This window comes from Tamandua tetradactyla, chromosome 6 (assembly GCF_023851605.1).
Source record: "Tamandua tetradactyla isolate mTamTet1 chromosome 6, mTamTet1.pri, whole genome shotgun sequence".
In the NCBI taxonomy this organism is placed as follows: domain Eukaryota; kingdom Metazoa; phylum Chordata; class Mammalia; order Pilosa; family Myrmecophagidae; genus Tamandua; species Tamandua tetradactyla.
In genome coordinates this window covers 93,755,198-93,767,379 of record NC_135332.1, presented here as the reverse complement: position 1 = coordinate 93,767,379, position 12,182 = coordinate 93,755,198, and the positions used below count along the sequence as shown (strand labels likewise).

The 12,182-nt window shown below is 36.3% G+C and overlaps 1 protein-coding gene across 1 annotated transcript in view; it reads right to left on the bottom strand.

The window, feature by feature from the left end:
• SNTG1 (syntrophin gamma 1) overlaps window positions 1-12,182 on the bottom strand; it is a 339,457-nt gene that overhangs the window by 34,299 nt on the left and 292,976 nt on the right. The gene's annotated exons all lie outside the window — the stretch shown is intronic.

Genomic DNA, 12,182 nt, shown 5'->3' with positions numbered 1-12,182 from the left:
AAAGCACTTATTATTTTTTCTTTTGTTTTATCAATAGGGGAGCCAAGGTGATTTCAATGGACAATTTTGTTGTTTTCTCTTGAGATTCAAGAGAAATATATAACCTGTAACTTTCTCACGATGAAAGAATATTTTCCTGAATAAATAATTAAGACAAAAACTTGCATGGTGCTCTCATGAGTTTGAATGAGAACACACATTTTATAGAAACTTGCCCATCAGTCTTTATAATGTCTTTGAAAGCAGAGTCTCTTTTCTGAAATACATTTTACAAATGCAGGTCTCTATAGTTGAAAGTAACAAAAATACGTTGCCCTTCCAAAAAACAAGATGGAAAAAAGGTAAATTGGTAACAAGTGGAAAAAGTCTATTATAATTCTTTATCTCTTTTATGTTATAAATTCCATTTCCTGAGAGAGTAAATGCAGCACTTTGTTCTACAGCTTGTCCTACAACTGAAATCATGCAACCCAAAAGTAAAATACTGAACATACAAATCTTTTAAGATGAAAACTACGTATGTGTGTCCCAACACAATCAGACAACTTACATTCTACCAGAGCATATCACCTGTACTTTAAATAGATGATGTGAAAAACGCTTTCAATGAATTAGAGCTCCAAATAATTTTTAAAGGTGATTTCTGATGACATCTAAATAGATCAAGGAAGCAGTTGGTGAAGATAAGGAAGGCATAAATTGCATTTCACTGTTTGTCATGGTTTCTTTTCCTTTTTTTTTTTTTGGTATAAAGTGTGACCAGATAAAAGTATAGCAATAAGCATATATGTACCAGGGAGCACATTTGCAATGTCTGATAAAAAATTAAATACTGTTAAACATTTCTTTGGAAATGAATTTCATCAGATCATCAGGACTCTAAAACCCAGGTTACTCATTCTTCCATCAGAAAACTCCATCTTCTTATCCAGCAAGATAGAATAGAGTCCCTAGCTAGCAAGAGGTCTGTTTTCCTTCAAAATTCACTCATACTGATACTGACAAAACAAAACTGGTAAACTTTGCAAAATTCATTCAAAGAAAAATGAAAAATTGTGAGGAAACGCTTATCTTCCATCAACAATTGCATATTAAATATTCATATGAAGGGACTTTTCTTATGATAGGATTTTCAGCATAGATATTTCAAGTTGTAATCACATTACTGAGGGACTCTCTTCACACATATGATTTCAAGGGTTGGGGTAACAGTCAAACTATGACTTTTCAGCAGAATGGCACTAGAGGGTTTCTTTTTGTTGTTCTTTTTTGGTCTTGTTGCAAGGAGAATAAAGAAACCTTTCATTTTCTTTCAACCTTTTTTTTTTTTGCATGGGCAGGAACTGGGAATTGAACCCAGGTCTCCGTCATAGCAGGCGAGAACTCTGTCACTGAGTCACCATTGCATCACCTTTTAAGCCTTTCATTTTTGAAAAGTATGTTTCCAACATGCATATATCCATGTTCTTAAATAATTAAACAATTTGACATCATTCGTGGGAGGCCAAAATGTAAAAATTACAGTGACATCTATAGAGGTATAAAGAAAATTTCTCCAATTTTATATAGAGATGATAGAAGATAATTGAATTTTTGCCATATGACATATAAAACCAATGTTGTTATTTTATTGACTTTCATTGAATAATTAATATAGAATAAACCACATGATAAGGTAGAATGTTACATCCTAGTTACCTTTATATTTTCTCTTAAACATCAATTCCCATACATCAATATTAAAAAACAAACAAAACATAATCAACAACCACAGCAAAAACCCTGTGCTTGTTTAGATTGGAGTTTTTATGAACCCTGCAGCCTGGTGAACATTTAGGCATACATGCAAGGAAGTTCAAGAAAAAGTTTAATGAACAATCCTTGGTCTGAAAAATTGTTCCAGTTAGGGTCCTTGCAAATCTCTCAACACTTCATGAAGACTTGAAGCTGTGCCACCGCAGCATAACCCTCTCCTGGTGGAAGTCAACATTTTCTGCTATGTTTCCTCAGGAGATAATTTTTAATTCATATAAGCCTTCTGAGTATTATAATTCTTTCCCAATGTGGAGGTGCAAGAATTCCTAAGGGAGTGCTTCTCTGGTGCACATACATTTATTTTGAAACTCGTATCTTACTAGATCAATATTCCTTCCAAAAATCTATGGTATTTTCTGCTTGAACCATTTACCAAAATTGCAAATATAAAATTGGATTCCATGTAATCTATATAAGAGCGAAATCACAAATTAAAAACAAATTTGTTCTTTAATAGATGGAACTATATGGAACTCAATCACAAGTCCAAAGGTTACTTTGGAGAAGGGTTGGATTTACATATTACAGAAAAATTGTTAACTAGTATAGAAATTGTAAACTAGTATAGAATTCCCATGTGATCTGTACCTAGTTTCTTGTATTATTGATATTTTAAGTTCGTATGCTACATTGTCACTGTTAGTGAAATTATACTGACATATCATAATTCCAGCCTTTATTCAGATTTCCTTAGTTTATATCTTATGTTGCTTTTCTGTTCCAGGTCCCCATCTGGGATCCCACTTGGTGGTCATGTCCCCTCAAGCAAATCTTGGCTATGACAGTTTCTCAGCCTTTCCTTGTTTTGATGATCTTGACTGTTTTGAAGAATGCTAGTCAGGTATTTTGTAGGATGTCCTGCTCTTGGGATTTGCCTGATGCTTTTCTCATGATTAGAGTAGTGAAATATTAAAAATAAAACAAAAAAATTAAATTGGACCTGTAGTTTATGTAAGTAGCCCCTGTGGATATTTCTGTGAGGATGCATGTATGGCTTGTTATTTGAATGGGGAGTGTGGGTGTAGTTTTGAACTGAATGAGTTGTCCTAACATGTCTCAATAATTCATTTAATCATGGAAGTGCATGAAAAAAGCATGACTTTTAAAGTGCTGAGATTTCATTCCTTTATTACTGTATTATTAAGAAATGTTTAACTGTATTGATGAGTCCTTTTCCCTCACTCTTACTACTCAACCTCCAAACCATATTTTGAATTCAAAGAAGTGTCTTTATCAAAACGGTTTTCCCTCTATCCCAACCACCATCATCTCTTGCCCAGAATCCTCCATCAACCACATAAATGGTAGGTCCAGGTTCTGACTTCTACAATAAAATCTTCACAAGGTATTCAGATCCAATTGTTAAAATATATACAATGCAAACTATTCAACATGGCAGACAACTAGCATTGTATTTGGCACTGGGGGGAGGTGGAGGTACTGTGATTCCTGGCTAGGGCAGGTGCATTGTCTGCAGAAGTCAGAGTAGACTGTTCTGTAGCTACTGTCTCACTGTCTCAAAGGTGTTACTCCCACATTTTTCTATAGAATGTTCTTATAGCACTAACAACAAGGGAGCACATTACTCTCCTCTCAGCTCAGCACATGGCTGAATAATGGCACCAAAAATCTCTAAGGCCCAATCTTTGGATCTGTGTCTGTTACCTTACATAGCAAAACGGACTTTGCCGATGTTGCTAAATTAATGATCTTTAGGGGGGTAGAGTATTCTGGATTTTCCAGGTGCACCCTAAGACTGATCGTAAGCATCTTTATTAGAGGGAAGCAGAGGGATATTTGACGACTGGAAGCAGGAGATATAATGAAGGAAGCAAGAGTTTGGAGAGATATGAGGAAAAGGGACTGAGTCAAAATGGAAACATCATCCAGAATCTGGAAAAGGCAAGAAAATAGTCTCCCAGTAGAGCCTCCAGAGCCTACACTTTGGCTTTAGTTTGGGACTCCAGAATTGTATAAGAGCAAATTTTCATTGTTTTAAGCAACCGACTTTATCACAACTTTGTTAGAGCAGCCATGGGAAACTAATACAGAAATAGGATGCATGTCCAGCTTTTCCCATATAGATGGGGCTATATGACTACGTTTACAACAACAGAATGTGAAAAAAAAAACTGATAAGCACAACTTTTCTGTTACTAGGTCAAAATAAAATTGATTTCCCTCTAACTCTGAATCTCTCCCATTCTTGTAAATAACCAGGGAATGACCCAGATTTACCATGCAGATGAGAAAATTACCCCAATATGGCCCTGGATCAATCAGATGAAAGGTTTCCATTTCCTGAATGGCTGCCTCCACAGATATCCCTGAGAGAAAAATAAACATCTATCTTATTTCAGCCACTGCCTTTTAGTCTTTTTGTTATAGCTACTCATACTTTTGAATTTACCATAGTCTTTGCAGGGATTCATGTTCCAATTTTAACACATCTGGATTCTCTTTATTAAGGTCTTTTCTTGTTGATTTTATCTAAATTAGCCACATGTCCAAGTCATTTTTATTAAAAGATACTGCACTGTGCTGTTTTCCACGTATCTCATTTCAGAATCTAAAATTTTGTGTGTTTCCCATCTCAACCCTTCATTCATCACTACCAATAAGATCTGACTCTTAAAAACAGGGCCTTTGCTTATCTCATTCACAGATGTTTACCCGGCACCTAGAACAAAATTCAACATGTAGTAGAGACTGAAAATATCTTATAGAGTTAATGGGTTAGTGGTATCAGAATTTTGACATTTGGTACTATCATGTTCACATCTTGCTGGTTTTTACTTATACCCTTCAGGTTATAAGACAAATCCATGTGTTCCACTAAATTATAATTACTAATTAGCTCCAAAATCCAATGGAATCGAGGGCTGATCTGGAAACAAATGAAGTTACTGAGCCTGGGGGCACAGAGCCGAAAGTCTCAGTGCAGACTCCAGGAGATTTTAAACATGAAAGGTGGGAGAAAACTTAAAACCAAAACTGCACTTGAATGCAAAAGGAAGAACTTAGGAGGAGATCCATGAAGTCTACCGGACAGACTGTCAACATGTTGAAGCAAAGCATAAATCCAGGGATCTGCTATGGGGACGGAATAAGTGGGTTTGGGACTAATTCGAATTCAAATGCAGAGTTGAAAACGGGAAGGGCCGTGAAGGATTCCCTAGAATTAACTACATAAGCTTGGTTTTGGAGTTTATATTAATGAGGAAACTAAGGGCCTGTGCAGAAAGTTAACTTACATAAATTAATGTGTAAATATATATTTCATAAGTTTTCTTTAACGTAGTTTTAGCCCAATAAATGCAATGGATTTGACAAAGAAGCTAACATTGAAAATACATGCAAAAAAATTCATATGAAACACTCATTAAATATCAATAGAGTAAGACAAATATATTGTTTTAAAGATATTCTATTTGTATCTATGTAGCATGCATACAATTATAGTAATGAACGCTGAATGTTCCTTCTATTGCATTACATTTAAGTGAAATGACTAGTGGGAAAAGCAGATTTGGATATGAGTGATTGAAAAGTCATACTGATAACAATATGTTTCCAAACACTGATTAAAATGTTCACATTTTTTACATATAAATAATAATACCAAAAGCATGTATGCCTTAATAATAAAGACTAGAAAAGCACCAAATAAGTACATAAATAATATTGAGGAAATGTGAATGTCTGAAGTGTTATTCTTTTTTTATCTATTTATTCACCAAACTTTTGTGTAATGGTTACTATATGTTGAGCATTTTGCAAGATATGTATAAAGAAAGTATATTTAGTACCCTGAAGTTGTGAATCTCTGTATAAATAAATTCCACACTTTGTTTTTATGATATGAAATGACAAAATTTATAGAATAGCAACATCCAATGTTTTGAATGTTTTCCTTAAGCCCATTAATGTACAAATCCTTTAAACATTAAAATTATGAGGCCAGTTAGATGTCTAAGGAAAAAAAAGTAGTTAAATTCTCTATCTCATAGCTTCTTCTAAAACAAATACCTTATGCTTTAAAAAGTGAAATAATTTAAACAAGCCATAGAAAACTTCCAGAAATTATAAAATTGAAGATTTAGCAACTTTTGAAAATGAGGACTTTGAGGCTTAGAGGTAAAAAGAAATTTTAAATTCATTTACATACAATTAAAATGTTAAGCAAAATTGAAAGATATGTAATAGGTTGGTAGCATATAGTAGGGTATGTGGTCAAGTGTAAGGAAAATCCTAAACTCTCAAAAAGAAAAAAGATGAATAATAATAATCAGAAAAATTATTCAAAAAGAGAAACAATTATTAACAAACATTCACATTTGGTCAGCCTTACCAGAAATCAAGAAGAATGTAGCAAAATTTTTAAAAATGCAGTTTTACAAACAATAAATTTGCAAAGGTCAGTGAAAATGATCATTTAAACTGGTAAGGTTATGCTGACACAGCAACTTGCAAAAAGATGCTGGTAAGATGTAGAATTCTTTATATATATATATTTCAAGCCTTAAGAATGCTAACGCTACCTGATACAGAAATTCTATTTAAAAAAATCAACTATAAGGGAATATGATATATTGAAAATAAAGGAAAATATCAGTCAACTTGTTATTAATAAATACCAAAACAACAATTCCATACATTTTACATCAAATAATGCTCATGAGAAGTGTGTAATGACATGTTAAAATATTAGTATAATGTTAAAGTGGGGACCTAAGGACATCACATTAGACATAAGTATGTTAAAATAAACAAACTAGAGATGCTTGTGAAAGCCTGGAAGAAAAATATCTCCAAAATATACCACCATACATAGCCCAGACCCAGATATTTACTCACTGTTTGCTTTGGGACAAGAAACTATTTCTAGATTGACTTAGCCTTATGATAAAAGGTTTTCTAATTCTCAGATTATATTTAGAAATTGGAAATGGTGCTTCCCATGTAGTCATAATAGTGTAAAGCAGAATCTGCCAACCCTGATTCTGTTAGATGACATTGCAAGAAGGGGACAGATTCTAAAAGCTCAGTATTCTAAATAAAAAACAATTAAGCTACTCTCGTTAAAAGAAATGGATTCAAGACATATAGGGACATTTGGAGGATTTTTTGATACCAAGCATGAGTCCTTGCCCCAGAATAGAGACAACAGTGGAGAATTATTTCAATGCACTATTTTACTTTTGTATTTTAGGGGAAGTGCAGCAGCCAGTATACCAGCAGTTATATGACGGTTAGGATCTATTATTATGTGCGCTTTGCTATATGGCCTCTGTTGGTAATCTTAAATTTGTTATTTTTTAGAGGCATATCTATTTTTAAGCCTAAAATTCCTACCTTGATCCTAAGAGGAAAATACTGAGATCATCAACTTTACCTGGGTAACTTCAAATAATTAATACAGCTCTGTAAATCTTGTGTTGTATTATTTTTTGTAAAAATCCAGTTATGTATACATATAAATGAAGAAGGAAAGGCCCTGGTTGCTCACCTCTGACCTTTACAATGTTCTTTTCTTAACCACTGGTATTTACTACAAATGGTAAACCATACAAGTACAGGCCTGAGGGTAAAAAATATTGAAGAGGAAATGGGAATTGTATTTTTTAAGGACAGAGTTTGTCTGCTTTCTAATGAGGAAAGTTAATAATCAAGAAAAAATAAAGAAGAGGCTGGACTTTGAAAGGTCTTTATGATTCTAATAAAAAGGAGAATATTTCTTTTAGAAATATTAGCACACTCCAAAATGAATAAATATTGAATCAAATGATTGACTGAAGGATTTGTCAGTAAAAGATCAAGCAGCGACCTAGGAAGCAAAAGAAAAATCACAGTACATTGGTTAACTGAAGACTCAAATTCATTGAGGCCAACTTGGAGAAACCAGAGTCAGGAAAATGTTTCTTTGACTAGAGGTGAATGGGTATGGGATGGAGACAGAAGGGACTTCTCATGCTGGGCATGTATGGAGCCAGCTGTCAGGAATGTGGAATTGGATGACCACCGTGGGTTCCATTTGCAGATCCTTAGTACTGACCACCATTCCTCTGTTAGAAAATAAACATCCCCTTCCTTAAAGAGTATGCAAAAGCCTCAGAGGAGTCAGGCGATTTCAATACCAGTCACTCCTCTTATCTTTGCTTTCCCTGGTGGTGAGAACAACAAAAAGGTTCCCATCTCAGTGGGGTTGGTGGGGGATGGCTGGACCTGTTGGAAGAAGATGAGGGAATAGCCATAATGTACAGATCTGACAACGTACATCACTGTCAGGAGAACAGCCATGGGAGAGGGTCTGGTTGGTGCTGGATCAAGAGAACAGAACATGAAGACAGATCACAGACAGATTTTCATATGGGAATATCAATACTGGGCTTACCACTCAATGTAGACCCCTGGATTCAGTGCTCCCTTATTGCTGTGACCACCTAAGGATCTCCCACCTAAGAAGAGAAATGCCAGGCTTGCCTTAAAGAATGGAGGAAAAGGGCTCATTAGCCTCAGAGAAGTAAGTGGGCATGCTAGATTATATGTAAAATGTAAAGCAAGAAAACCATCCTATTCTGTGGGAAGGCACAGAAGACAATCTGGTATGTTTACCAAAATGATAAGAAATTGATTTATTTATCAAAGATCACCATCATCACTCAAAGGCTCCATAATTGCTGTTTTCTAAGGGCAGAGTAAATGGTGGAAGATGGTGACAGATCATACTCCCTGTAAGCAATGGGGATGAAAGAATATGAAATAATAAATACCAGGTGAAGTGAGCTGATAGGGTGGCAGCTGGAGGGAACTGACCTATAGAGACTACAGGGATGGTTTCTAAACATGGTATTCCAAGAAGCAAGATAGATGGGTGGTCAACAAGGATATTGTTTAAGTAAGACAACCAAAAGAAATCAGGAATGAATAATCAGGAGGCTGAGGGCAGTTTCCTAGTTTCCAGATCTGGAACCCCATGGATGAAAAGAGAAGCCAGTGTCCATGAGAAGGGCTCTATGTCATCATCACATGTGCATTAAGTAGTAATTCACCCAGTGTTCCCTGTAGAGACTTATGGTCATTTCCTCAGATAATGCTGCCTGTGAGAAAAGGGAATTTCCAAACCTTGTATGGGAGTCATAAAATCACAGTCTAAGTTAACATTTATACCCAAGGGCTCACAGTACCTAACCTTAACCTAACAGGTGAGCATCCTGCTCTGACAAGATAGGAAATCAAAAGCAGACAAATATACAAATAAAAACAAAACAGCAACCCATCAGAAAGGCAGAGATTAGTGAAACCCCTTTGGGGACATATTTAAGTTACAATCTGTCACCAATAGTAACCAAATGGATCATGCAAGATGGCAGAGGGCTACCGCACATATAAGCAAATGGCAGTTGCAATTAGACCTGCAAAATCAACAGAGGTCCAGTATGTGGTAAGGGACCCTTGAACTGGTGAATACTTTTCCTTTTTTCATTTTATGAGAAAGAAACATCAAAGCAATTTGCAATCATGAATAATGGACAACCATGTGTATTTATTTATGGCTTTGTTCCAATAGTTTTGTTAATTCTCTAGACTTCTGTAATCTCATAGTAGAAAAAGACATGGACCATGGGGGCATTCTTCAGAGCATTGAATTAGTCCACTCTATCAAGGACTCATGCTGACCAGACCAAGTGAGCAGGAAGGGAACTTGTCAAAACTCATATTTTTCTGGAAATTAGCCCAGAAAAGATTCAGGGTCTCACCATCTCAGTGAAGTTTGTAGAGGCCCAGTGATCCATGCCATTTGGAAGGAAAGTACAAATAAGTGAGGGCATCTCACACCTCCCTACCACTATCATTACCACTCAGGAAGGGGTATGGTGAGCCTCTCTGAATTCTAAAGACAGCAAACACTGTACCTACGAATACTGCTCTTAACTGCTTATTGGATGAAATAAGAGGCTTACAGCTATGAGTGGGGGCAGCAGCCTTCCATTTGGTTCATGTACCCAGAAGATATTATGACACCGGAGGTGTATAAAAGTCCTAAGAATTTATAATAAGACCTAGCCGGAGAATCACAGTAAACACCTCCTTGCGTTCTAGAGTACTCCTGTGCCGTCTTGCAGCAAAGACTGTACATCACTTAATAGGCATCCACTGCCTAGCTACTGGGTCCTGGTAGAGACAGAAGGTCTAACAATGGGATGCCAGGGCATGTGGTCAGAGGTGTACATGTCCTGGTGGGTTCTGTCTCCTGAGTTAAGTCATAAAGAAGGACAAGCCCAGCACACATCCATGGTGAGATGGAAGTGGTTCATCTGGAATCAGTCGTGAACAGCCAGAGTATAAGCAATCTCCACTCTTCACCCACACCTCAGCTCATGAATGTGGTTCCATGGGAGTCTGCCCCTAATGGTTCCCTAAAATTTGAGAAAGAAGTCAGATTTGTTCACAGATGGAGAGGCCCCACATGATTGTGCAACCTACATACCAACTGTTGCTGTAAACAGTCCCTCTCTCAGACAACCCTAAAAAGCAGCAGTGAGAGAAATTATCTGCCATTGGGCAGAGCTTTAGCTAGTCCGTCTAGTTATCTACTTTGTATGCAAAAGGCAGCACCTGAGAAAAGAACACAGGCCTCACTAGCAGGAGGCACCAGCAGGGCAGAGAAGCACGTGTTTGGCAGTCAGCAGTTCTTTTAGAGGGAACTTCAAGCTTCTGTTGCCAGTTTAATGGTAAATGGACAAAACCAGCATTGTCACATTTCAGGCACTGCCTTGCATGATATTCTTATTGGGCACAGCAGGCCCTGATACTCACCTTCAGGGGTTGGGAGGAAGGAAGATGAGGGGATATGCATGCTGTGCCTATCCCTTTCACAAACAGAGATCTAACATGCCAGACTCAATGACAATGACCACAGATGCATATTAGCTTTCATTTGGTGCCTGTGTCTGTTTCTTTTATTTTGTGACTGTCCTATTATCTCTGGAAGATTTCCCAAAGCCAGTGACTCACCCTGCTTCTGATATCAAATATGAAAAACATAGTTAACATAGACTGTTTCAAGTATGAGACAAATGTTGAATCCTAATAATAACCTAGAATAAATGACTTAGATAAGGTAAAAGTGAATCTATTTTCTAGAAGGTAATCTGAATTATCTTTTCTTTCTCTCAAACTGCTTTGCATTTCTGGAAAAAGCAAAGTCCTTCCATGCTTCTGCCCTTAACACTTCCTTGTTCCATCTGCCTGAAAAATCCTTCTCATAACTCTTTGCATACCTGTTGCATTCTCACTGGGTCCCAGTACAAGCACCCCTGCCTCAGAGAGCCCTTCCCTGCCATGCTGCTGAAAGACTCAGACCCTTCACACAGCTGATGATGGTCTATGATCATCTGCTCTGAATCCCTCCTGTATGAGAAAAGCTTCGGGTGTGCAAGCGGCTGGTGGGCTAATTCTGAGCTGCAACCCAGGTACCAAGAGAGATGTGAGGTATGGTAGGTATACATTAAGCCTAACTTTTATGGAGAAAATATATTAAATAATATTTTTTTTAAAAAGGAAAAAAAGTTCCCAGTCTGACATTTTAAGTGGTTTTCATGTTATTGGCAGGAATGCAATTGGAAGTGGGGAAACATACACTAAAATGAAAACCTATGAAGTACAGTAAAAATTTCCAATTTTAGATGAGACATAGTATACACACATAGTGTACACACTCAGTAATAGCTCCTGGATTTTGCAAGCCCCATAGTCTCTGCCTTTTCTAAAAATACTTTGTCTAAGGGGCCTTTGTTTTGAATTGGAAAATTCCTGCGACTGGTCATAAATTTAGTTTCGTGGAACTTGCAACAGGAAGAGAAGAAAAACAAAACTATCAAAAAATGCAAAAACCAAAAACAAAAGGCAACAAATAAACAAAAAACAAACAAGAAACAGTATATGTAAACATGTCTCAATTTTTTTGAAATCTAGAGTTCGATTCTGTAATCACAGTCACACACACACAGACGCACACATATAGTATTATTAAAGTTTTAGAATAAATGTGTGTAGACTAGATTTGCACTTTTTCACCTTTCCATGAACCACTGAGAATTTTTTCAGGAAAGAAACTTACTTAATTTTAACTGGGTAGCTTTTTCCCTGGGCTGTGTTTAAAGAAAGCTTGATAGAAACTCTATAGCATAACATATTTAATGAGCCTATATGCAATCATAATAGTCTCAAAATACCATATTGACTTATTAAAACATGTTTGTTTTTTTGACAGTCAGAAGTAGTGTTTAACTGAACATGTTCATTGGGTGATTATATGCAAAGATATATATAAATTGTATCTGGAATTTCTTTAAATGTACTTA